Source organism: Cryptomeria japonica, unplaced genomic scaffold, assembly GCF_030272615.1.
Source record: "Cryptomeria japonica unplaced genomic scaffold, Sugi_1.0 HiC_scaffold_93, whole genome shotgun sequence".
NCBI classification, from domain to species: Eukaryota; Viridiplantae; Streptophyta; class Pinopsida; order Cupressales; family Cupressaceae; genus Cryptomeria; species Cryptomeria japonica.
The window spans coordinates 466,338-477,286 of record NW_026728915.1 but is presented as its reverse complement, the minus strand read 5'-3'; the positions used below and the strand labels follow the sequence as shown (position 1 = coordinate 477,286).

Here is a 10,949-nt window from a genome sequence, read left to right as displayed (position 1 = left end):
TTCTTCTATTAATATCATCTGCCTAGTCTGAATGCACATAACCATGAATATCAAGGGAAGTCATATCTCCAACCAAATTACCATGATAGCACAAAGAATACTCTAAGGTACCCTTCAAATATCTAAAGACTCTTTTGACTACATCCTAATGAACTCTACTTGGATAAGACATATATCTAGCAAGAACTTCCACTGCTTAGGCAATGTCTAGCTTGGTACAAACCATAGCATACATTAAAATACCAAATGCACTCTAGTAAGGCACTCTTCTCATGTCTTACATCTCTGACAGAGATGTAGGACAATCAGAAATAGATAATTTTGTTCCAACTGTAAAAGGAACACATAATGGTCTACAATCTTGCATGTTGAACCTCCATAAAATTGATTTCAAATATTTACTCTGGCCTAGCCATAGTTTCTATTTACTCTATCTCTTCTAATTTATATGCCAAGAATGTGTTGTGTTGCACCAAGATCTTTTATTTAAATTTAGCTACAATCTAAGAATTTAGTTCTAAAATCATACCTTTCCCTTTACCAATGAATAACATATTATTAACATATAATACAATGTATAGGAAATGATCACCATCATATTTATAATAAACATAGTAATATGATTTAGAATGTTCAAATCCTAAACTCAATACATATGTATCAAATCTCTGGTACCACATCCTAGTACTCTGTTTCAGGCCATACAAAGATTTCTTCAATTTACAGACCAAATTACTTTTACCTTTCACCATATAGTTCTCTGGCTATGTCATATAAATATCCCCCTCCAAATAACCAGGAAGGAAATTAGTTTTCACATCCATTTACCCAACCTCTAAATCATAAGCAACAACAATAGAAAGAAAAAATCTAATGGATGTCATTTTTGCAATGGGAGAAAATATCTCACCATAATCAACAACCTCAACCTGAGAGTAGCCTTACTTAACCAACCTTTCTTTATACTTCTTAATGGTTCCATTTTAACCAATCTTTTTCTTGAACACCCATTTACTACCAATAGGTTTTTTTCCTTCATGAAATGGTACAAGATCCCATGTGTGGTTCTTTTTCAAAGCTACAATTTCTTCTTCCATAGAAATCTTTTAGGATTCTGCATCATTTATACCTAATGTCAGCTCTACAGATCTAGGTTCATCTATATTAGTATTCAAAGAAAAACTACATCTCCAATCATCAGTTGAATACCTTTCCAGTGGTCTCTACGACTTGTAGAACTTTGAACAAGATGAGTTAAAGGATATTCCACCTCTTTTCAAGATTCAGAGCTAGATGAGCTCTCTTCAACTTCTTTCCTATCAAGTGGTCTCAATTTAACTCTTTTAGGTGTAGAACGGAATAGAATTACATCTACCTTTTTAGTTTCTTTTGGCCGCAATTTAACAAAAGGAAACTTAATTTTCGTAAAAATATCACTTCTACTATGAATTACCTTTTGTGCAATTGGCTCCTAGAGCTTGTTCTCCAACTTTGTTCACTTCTCCTTTGGCATATGTGCATATGCCTTGCAAGCAAAAACTCTAAGATGTCTGAATGAAGGCTTCTGATCTGAATATGCTTCCATAGGAATTGTATCAACAAGAGCTTATGTATGAGACATGTTAATCAGGTAGCAAGCAGTGGCAACAACTTCAACCCAAAACTTTTGTTCTAGACCAACACCTCTCAACATACTCCTATCCTTCTCCATCAGTGTCTTGTTCATTCTTTCTGCAACTCCATTTTTCTATGGAGAATATAGAGTTTTCTTTTGTTTGTTGATGCCATGGTCTTTATAGAATCTATCAAAATCATTAATTAGAGCAAAATTCAGTGTCATTGTCAGTCCTCAAACATTTAATTTTCTTTCCAGCCTACAACTCAACCATTGCTTTAAATTCTTTAAAACGACTAAAAACTTCATATTTACTCTTTAGAAAGTATACCCATGTCCTTCTACTAGAATCATCAACAAATGAAGCAAAATATGTAGATTTTCCAATCCACAAAATATCTACAAGACCAAACACATCAGAATGAATAAGATCCAAAACACGACAAGATATATGAGAACTTGAGTAAAACTTAACACAATTTGGTTTTCCATAAATGAAATGCTCACAAAAATCAAAGTCAAGATTACAATCATTCGAACCTTCAACAAGGTTTTTATTTTTCAAGGTCCTTAGACCCTTTTATCCAATGTGGCCAAGCCTTTGGTGCCATAACATAGTCTTCTCTATAGGTAACTTGTCCTCAAAAGGAAGAGCACCGTTAGGTACCCAAAAGCCATGTCCATCTGCTGAAGGGGAAACACTCAAATCTTCATATGAAGTATCCATAGATTTTTTTTTATAGAAGTGGTATTACACTCAACATTGTATGCCTCTAACTTATGCAAAGTGCCAAACCTGACACCTCTAACAATCACCATAGCACCCTTAATCATCTTACATCCTGCATTAGAAAAGACTACCTGCACACCCACATCTATTGGTTTTCTCATAGATAATAAATTTTGTTTTAAACGGATATGCAACACATCACTAATCTTTTTTATTCTACTGGCAGGAAATTTGATTCTAACTTTACCTTGATCAACAATGTCTAAATGTGAACCATCACCCAAGTACACCTTACCTCCATTAAATTTTTCATATTTAAAAAAACAATCTTTATAGGAAGTCATATGAAAAGATGAACCTGAGTTAATAAACCATGCATCATTACATACATGAGTAGCCAAAGCTGCAATGAATGCATTGCCATCTTCCTTCTCAGACTCAGAATCAAAATCAAACTTATTATATTTCTTCTTCTTTTCTTCTTTGGAGTCCTTATAGATGTGACCTGAACTATACAATTCCAACAAATGGATTTGGACTTTCTAAGATATTTTTATTTCCCTGTGGATTTGGACTTATTAAAGCTAGAGGCTAAATTTTTCTTAACTTGATGATTTACAATTGCAAAAGAGGATCAATTGTGATCAATTCCCTTCTCTTGATAATAGTTTGCTTATTGTATACAATGGGAAGGTGAATTCTTTTGAGAGTTCCTCTTTTGACTTGTTTTGGTCACACAATGTTTTGAATTTAGTGAGCATGACTCAATGCCCAATGAAGAGTTTCATTTTTGCTTGAGTTGGCCTGTCCAAATAATTTCCTATTGGTTTGCTCTGCAATGGTCTACTTCCCCAGAGATCTAGAATGAAACAAAAGCAAATGGCATTTGGTGGGACCCGGAGCAAATATAAAGAAAATCAAAATGTTCATAAAAACTATAATGCCCAATGCAAATATGAAATAATAAGAAAAATAAAATTAAAGATTTTTTTTAATTTGGTTAATGCCCTTGCATCTCTTATTATATCCTTGCCATCTCATGATCGCATGATGGGAAGATGGCAGATCGTTACTCATCACAACATTGCGATGAGGAGATAATTTTCCCTAAATATGTGATGCGAGTTGCAAGCTAGGGTTTTGCAATGTCAGTTTTCACAACTTTGTTCAATGTCGGTTATCTTGATGTCAAATTGGGACATTCATCGAATCTTGCGAAAATGAACCAAATTGCAAAAGATAGAAGGATTTCATTGAATGATTATATGTTCTATTCTTTTGGCGTAGATCATGAAGACGCTAGTAGATTAAGGAAATCGATCATAACATGTATGCAACATGTGAATTGAATGCCATAATAGGGTTACAATTGTTTCAATATGCAAGAAACATATTAAGAGTGGTCATAGCGATGAGGCATGTAAGCTGCTCGAATCCTACAACCTTTACTGGCAAAAATATATGAAAAGTGTCGAAGCATGTAGAAGGTGTATCTATTTCAGTATTGAGGGATTGTGCCAGATGACGTAGCGACTTGGTAGGCGTCGACGTAAAATTTCAAAACACAGACACAACATGTGAATTATTCTAATGCCTCAAATCGGTGTTATCTCATGGGAAGAAATAATTGCAGAGCTACATAAAGGGTTTGATGAAATGTAAATCTGAACTTCGTGTCAGTTTCCAACATCGATTTTTTCTGTGAAAATATGGAAGTCTGAATTTATCAATAGATGCAGGCCGAATGTGGAAGCATTGACATGGCATGAGCATTGTTTAATGCCAAATGTAACGGCTCTCTTCAGCGCCATTAACCATACCTGTGCCAATATTGTAAATCACACTGTGTGCACCTTCTATGGTCCTTCTGGAGCAAGAACCAGTGAAGCTTTGTCACTTTGTTTCTTTTGGCTTCTTGCTAGCTTTTTGTCTTTACTTAATAGGGTTTTGGGGTCCTTCAAAACCTTCTTTTCACTTAATCGAAAATAATATTCTTTTAAATTTTGTTATTGTTATTCTTAGTTTTTGTTATTGTTAGTTCTTTTTATTGTTATTTTGTGTTGCTTCTTTACATTGCTATTAGAGCATTAGAAATATTTTGTGCCTATGAAAGAATGGAACAGAAATGAGACAGCAAAATGAGGGCTTCATTTGTGGTATGTGAAAAAAATTTCAGCATTGAAATTTAGAATTGAAATTGTTTTTTTATTTCATTAAATCAAGGTATGTGCTTGTGGCCTCTTTATATTGTAGTAAGTTTTTTTTTGAATAAAAGTGGAGTGAGAATGATTAAGTGTTAAACTCGGAATCAAGCAAAAACTATTTGGTTTGATGATGACAGAGGGTGAAAGTATTGTTCAACATATTAGTACATTTCATTCTAGGTGAAAGTATTGTTCAACATATTAGTACATTTCATTCTCTTCTTAGTCAACTTGCTGGAATAAAATGTATAATTGATGATGATGACCCCAAATCCATTTTATTAAATAGTATGCCTTCAAGTTTAGACAATATTGTTTTTTATTTTAAACAAATCAAATCAGAGCCCAAGCTTAGAAAATGTGATCTCTTTCTTAATTGATGAAGAGAAAAGGGTCACTAAAAATCACTCAATTGTTGAAGAAATTGCTTTGTTTGCCAAAGGGAAGACTAATGTTTCAAGAATGAAGAATAATTTAAAATGTTTCTATTGTAATAAAAAAGGACACATTCTGTCCAAGGGGTTGAGCTTAAAGTTCAATTCCCAATAGGGACATTTGAAGTGGAATTCTAAGCTATGACTAATATCCATAAAAAAAAAGGACACATTCTAATGAACTGCATTTACCATGCTAGATATCTTATTGATAGAAAGATAAAAATAGATAATGATTTAATTGCTAGTGAAACTTGGGGAGAAAATTATAATTTTGCAATGTGTAATCAAGGTGACTATGAAGATGTATATATTCCTTAAGGGATGAAAATGAAGGCCGAAGGATATTTGTCATCTCAAACTAGCTTCTCAAACTAGCTTCTCAGTCAGGGATGATACATTTCATTAGAAGCATTTTTTATTGCTAATATTTCTAGGAGAAAGAGGGGGCATGTAGTGGTATGTTGGTTTGTGGATTGTTGAATCCACAAAATTGGTGAATTGTTGGTCTATGGATATTTGAATTCACAAACCAATAATGGGCAGTTGTGTGTTGGATGCCTCCAATCTGCATTAGATAACTTTGTGTTTTTTGCACTTATTATAATCTTTCTCGTGAATTTTTCTATTTTTAATTTTAAGAAATATATCATTTAACAGCAATAAAACCCTTGACTAATGTATATACACATATTTGATATTTATGTATAACAATTTTCATGTTTCAAACCCTCCTCTATGCCAACAATTTCCACTCTGTCTCTACTTAGCACTTCTCTTGAACACAATTTCACCTGAGTGAAAGAGCATAACACTTCTCCCTTTAATGCTCTTATGAAACTATTTCAATCTTACCTAATATATTTTCAAAATTTCTTTCACATCCACATCTTGTAAAAACATTTACTTCATTGCTATATCATTTTCACTGGTTTTTTTCTTCATCCTATAAACCTCTTTTTGTTAAATATTTCACTCTTAAACAAAAACATTTATTATGTTCACAACTAAAAACATTTGTCCTCTTTGATAAACACTTATTTTACCCTTTTGACACTTACATGTAAATGAAAGTAATTATCCTGCATTTTCATTTTACCCTCATTGATAAAAATTGATTACCCCTCATGTACGCATTTTAAATGAATACAATCACCCATTTTACTTAACTCCCTAAATTCTTTTAAGTCTTTTCAAATCTTAATGCAGTTAAAAACAATCATGCCGAACTTTAATCAAGAAAACACAAGTGCAACCAGAAATGAAACAAATAAAAACAAACAATGAATACATCACTCTCCACAACTCCTTCAATTATTACTGCAAGGCTAAAATCTGAAAGTCTTCCTTAATGCATGGTAAGAAACCCAAGTCCCATGCCACAAAACTATATATAAAGTAACTTCCAGATTTAGTCAAAGGCCCATTGATTTTCACGCCTGACTTCTTCCTCCTCTTCAGGAGTGTAGTCATTTTTTATGTTAAATATCTTTCGGATCTCTTCTGGTGTTTTGCCCTTAATCATGTCAGCTACAGTTTGACACGTTAAGTCCAGAAGTTTCTTTATATTCAGATAGTTGGCAGCCTGCGCACAACAAACAAATATACATAAAATGTCATCACTTCCAATTTATACATGTTGAGAAAATAAGCTTTACTACAAGCACATCAACAAATATATACGGCAGGGATTTTGCATGGCTAGCCGTAATAGTACTCAAGAGCCAGTAATACTGCTCAAGAGCATCTAGATTTTTCGAAATAGTTATTTTGGACTCTAAAGTCATTCCTAAGGTAGGGATCTTTGCATGGCTAGCCTATCAGAAGAAGATTTTAATGGCAGAAAAATTCATAAAGATGGGGGACCCTCTAGGTGCATCATGTGCATAGCTCAATCAAAATCAGTTGACCATCTACTTCTCAACTATCCCTTTGCCTCCAAATGTTGGCGTTGGCTATGCGCTAAACTTGGGCTGATCACAGCCTTACCAAATAACATTAAATCTCTATTTCAAAGCTGGCCCATCCCAAGCAAAGAGTCCACCCTGAGCTCAATTATGGAAGGATCCCCTTCATGATTAGTCTGGGAAATCTGGAAGGAGAGGAATAGAAGGCTATTTGATGACAAATGCAAAAGATTAGAAACAATTTTAAACTCAGTTGAATCAGTGATAGTGGACTCAGTAAACTGCAAGATAGCTTTCTCCCTAGAACCACCTAAAGCCTTTTCATCATGGGATGAAAGCATTAGGAAAAATTGGCATAGAATCAGGATCCCTTCTTCCTTTGGGCAAAAATACAACATGAGAAAAGCGCAACCTGGTCTCCTCCAAATCTGGGTTGGATTAAACTAAATTTTGATGGTGCTTGTAGAGGTTATCCGGGTCCTTTAGGCATAGGATATGTAATCAGATCACACAAGAGAAATCCTTGCGAAATGGAAAAGCCAATCCCCCCAGACACAAACAACATAGCAGAATTCAAAGCATTGCAATTTGGATTGTTAGAGTGCATAAAACATGGTGACTTAGAGATAGCAATAAATGCAATTAAGAGGAAAAAACTCCAAACTAGAGATTGTAGGGAATCCTAGACAACATAAGTCCAAGCCTCGACAGAATAGAAAGCTACGAAGCAAAGCACATCTATAGAGAAGCAAACTCAGAGGCAGATGCTCTCTCCAAAATAGATGCTCTCTCCACTTACCTTAGAAATATGTGAAAGCTAATTAAGGTTTTGATCAACATGGCAAACTTTAAATTTAACCTTGGCAGCTAAATGAAATGGCTATCCCAATTCAATTAGTGTAAAAAGTGTGCCAGCCTACTTCTTCTTATTGCCTTCTGCAAGTTGATTTCATTCCTTGTCAATTAATTGCAAAGCTCTAGTTTTTAGCTCCTCCTTTGCGGATAGCTAGATTTCATTCATGTCGAGAGAGCTCCCATTCGGATTCATTATGAGTGTTTACCCTAGGCCCATCTCCTGTTTTGGAGCAGACACTCCAATTTCTCTTTCGACGTCTATGTGCCAAGTCTCATTCCAAAAAATAACATACCTGAGGCTCAAGCGCTTTCTTCTCTTCTTGGATTTCCCTCTAATTTTGGCAGTCAAGATGATCTTAGGTAGTGGGCATCTGAACGGAGACGAGTATCCATAGGACAATACTATCATCTCCTCAAGGTTTGTTGCATCTTTGCTGGATTTAAAACTGGCTAAGAAGGCCGTTTGGACCCTCACGAAGAAGATTTTCCCAGAGGAGGTCACCCAAGAGCTCCAAGAAATTCTAAATAAAGCAATTAATGATTTTGGGGCTCCTTTGTCAGGTGAAAAAATCCTATTCAATTCTCATGGCGAATTAATTAAGTACTATCCTTTCCTACTCGACTTGAAACGGAAGGACTTGGATAGGCACAGAGTATTTGCGGGAGTTGGCCTTGGGTACCTTAAATGGCAGTTTCTAGAAGAAAATCAAGAATACCAGGGTAGAGAGGACGACGTAATTCAATTTGCCAGACTTAATGACATATTGCCCATGAAAGCAAAAGAAGATAACCCTCAAGTGGAGGGGGTGGCACTAGTAGGGGTCATTGCGGGTCTAGGCGTGGGCGTGGCAGGGGCCACCCTCCGTGCAGAGGCCGTGGGAGTGCAAGGAATGGGAATGATGTGGACAAGAAAATTGCAAGCTAGGTTTTGTTGATTTTTCTATAAGTTTTTGTTTGAGACTTGAACTATAAATTTTGGCTTATCAAGCATATATTTTTTGGTTTTTAGGGCAGTAAAGCATCTGCCACACAAACTTATAATCTTTCAAGTTAAAGTTTTAAGACTTCATGCTAATCTGGGAAGGAGATCTATGTCTTCCACAATCTGTATAAATCCTGTTAAAAATCTACTACCTACTAGCTATATAAGCTCTGTTAATTTTTGCATAATCAGTATAATACTAGCTCTGTATTTACCAATCAAAAAACTAATATATATGAATTAAACCTAGCATCTGGAGGCAAACACACACATCCTCAATGATGCAGAAATTGGGGAACGATACAACTCCCGCACAGTAATCCAAAAGACAGGCATTTTCAAGATAAATGTTTGCACCACTATGAAGAGAGAAAATCAGAACTCAGACTTTATAGATGGCACTACAGATAACATGCACTGTACGAAAATACACTGCACGTTTATTAGCATTTTGAATATATAAAATATGTCCCACTCTTTTTGAGAAATGAATATTGTTTAGGGAATATAGAAGTGCCTTAATTTATATAAAGAAACTGAAAAAGAATTTAGATGAGGATGATGGTAAGAAATATAGATGTCATTTTAAGTGGCTGTTTAGACAAGGAGGCTTGTAGTTTAGATGTATGATTATTTCAAATAGAAGCCTGCAAGTGACTGTTTAGACGAAGGAAGTTTGTAGTTTACATGTATGATTACACCAAATATTGTAATCTGTTAAGTAAACTGAGATGCCCACATCTATGTCTATAAGCTACACACTCATTCAAATTACAACAATTTGAAGGGATCAAAACTTCAAAAATCATTTACCAATACTAATTCAAATGCTGTTTTTATTCTTAAAAAAATACCTGCACGCTAACATTTTCCAGAAAACAGCTTCAAATTAAAAAAAATATCTGCACGCTAACATTTTCCAGAAAACAGCTTCAAATTTTCTAGACAACTTTAAACAAATAGCTTGACATTTTCTTTATAACTTTAAACAAATAGCTTCAAATTTTCTGAACAACCTTAACAAATATCTTCAAATTTCCTGAACAACCTTAAACAAACAGCTTCAATTTTTTTCACAATAAACTTAAACATCTAATTTTCGAAAATCATCAAGATAGGTCGTTCAAAGGTACTAAAGTATGAAACCTACAAAAATAAAACAGGATAAACAAAATATGAAGCTTACAAAACAAAACCAGACGACACAAAAATATATGTGCGTAAAAAACAAAATCACGCAAAAGTTCATCCTGTAGATTCATTCGAAATTCACATAAAATCTGCAAATGAAATTGCTTCAATTTGTCCGAAAAGACAAAAAAAAATTGTTTAACCAGAACCATAGCAAAAATAAAACGACTACAAGTACACCAAAACCTGAAACCCTGCAAACCAAAAGCTATTAAAATTCATCCTACGATTTAATACATATCAGCTGTTCGAAATCCGTGTGCTTTAACTCCAAAGTATCTATAATATTTCCGGGAAACCTTAATCTCCACCCTCAAAATTTACAACAAAAATGTTCAATTTTCTTTCCGAAACCCTAAGACATACATCAAAAACAAAATCCAAACAAGCTAATAAAGGGGCGCTGAAAATCACGCATACCAGTATAATATCAAAAAGGGTAGCTTGATCCACCTTCACGAACTCCTTATCCCACGTCTTCACATCCAACTACGAAATGGCGGTTGTTTCTTCGCTAGTTTTGGCGGCATCCACATGATACTTACAATATTCGATAACTTTCGCCAGGATCTTACTGTTCACATTCGGCAAGGGCACGACGCTCTCCACGCCTGTATCTTCAATCATATTCTTGATTGTTTCAGATTCAAATGCCACGGCCTCATCAACCTCGAACATTTCATCATCTGAGCTCTTCAATTTCACTTTACATTCCTTCGCCATGGATGTTTTGGGTATTGAAAACGAAAATGTTGCAGAGGGAAAGCGAATGAAAATCCAAGAAAGAGAAAGCACAAATCTATGTTTAACCTTATAATAATTTGCAATGACTGGCTAACACCTGTATTTATATGTGGGGAATGGGTATATTTTTATACGAATAAAAATAGCTTTCTAAATCCGTCGGCCCTTTAGCTCTTTAGCTTTCTAAATCCGTCTGCCCTTTTTATCAAATTAATACTAACTAATATAACTATGGTATATTTTTTAGTTTCAATACTTTTAATTATTACTAATTATAATTCGCGATT

General features: G+C 34.6%; 1 pseudogene; it reads right to left on the bottom strand.

Annotated features, from left to right (window-relative positions):
* Positions 1 to 6,355: 6,355 nt before the first annotated feature.
* LOC131864807 (SKP1-like protein 1B) lies at positions 6,356 to 10,662 on the bottom strand (annotated as a pseudogene).
* Positions 10,663 to 10,949: the final 287 nt, after the last annotated feature.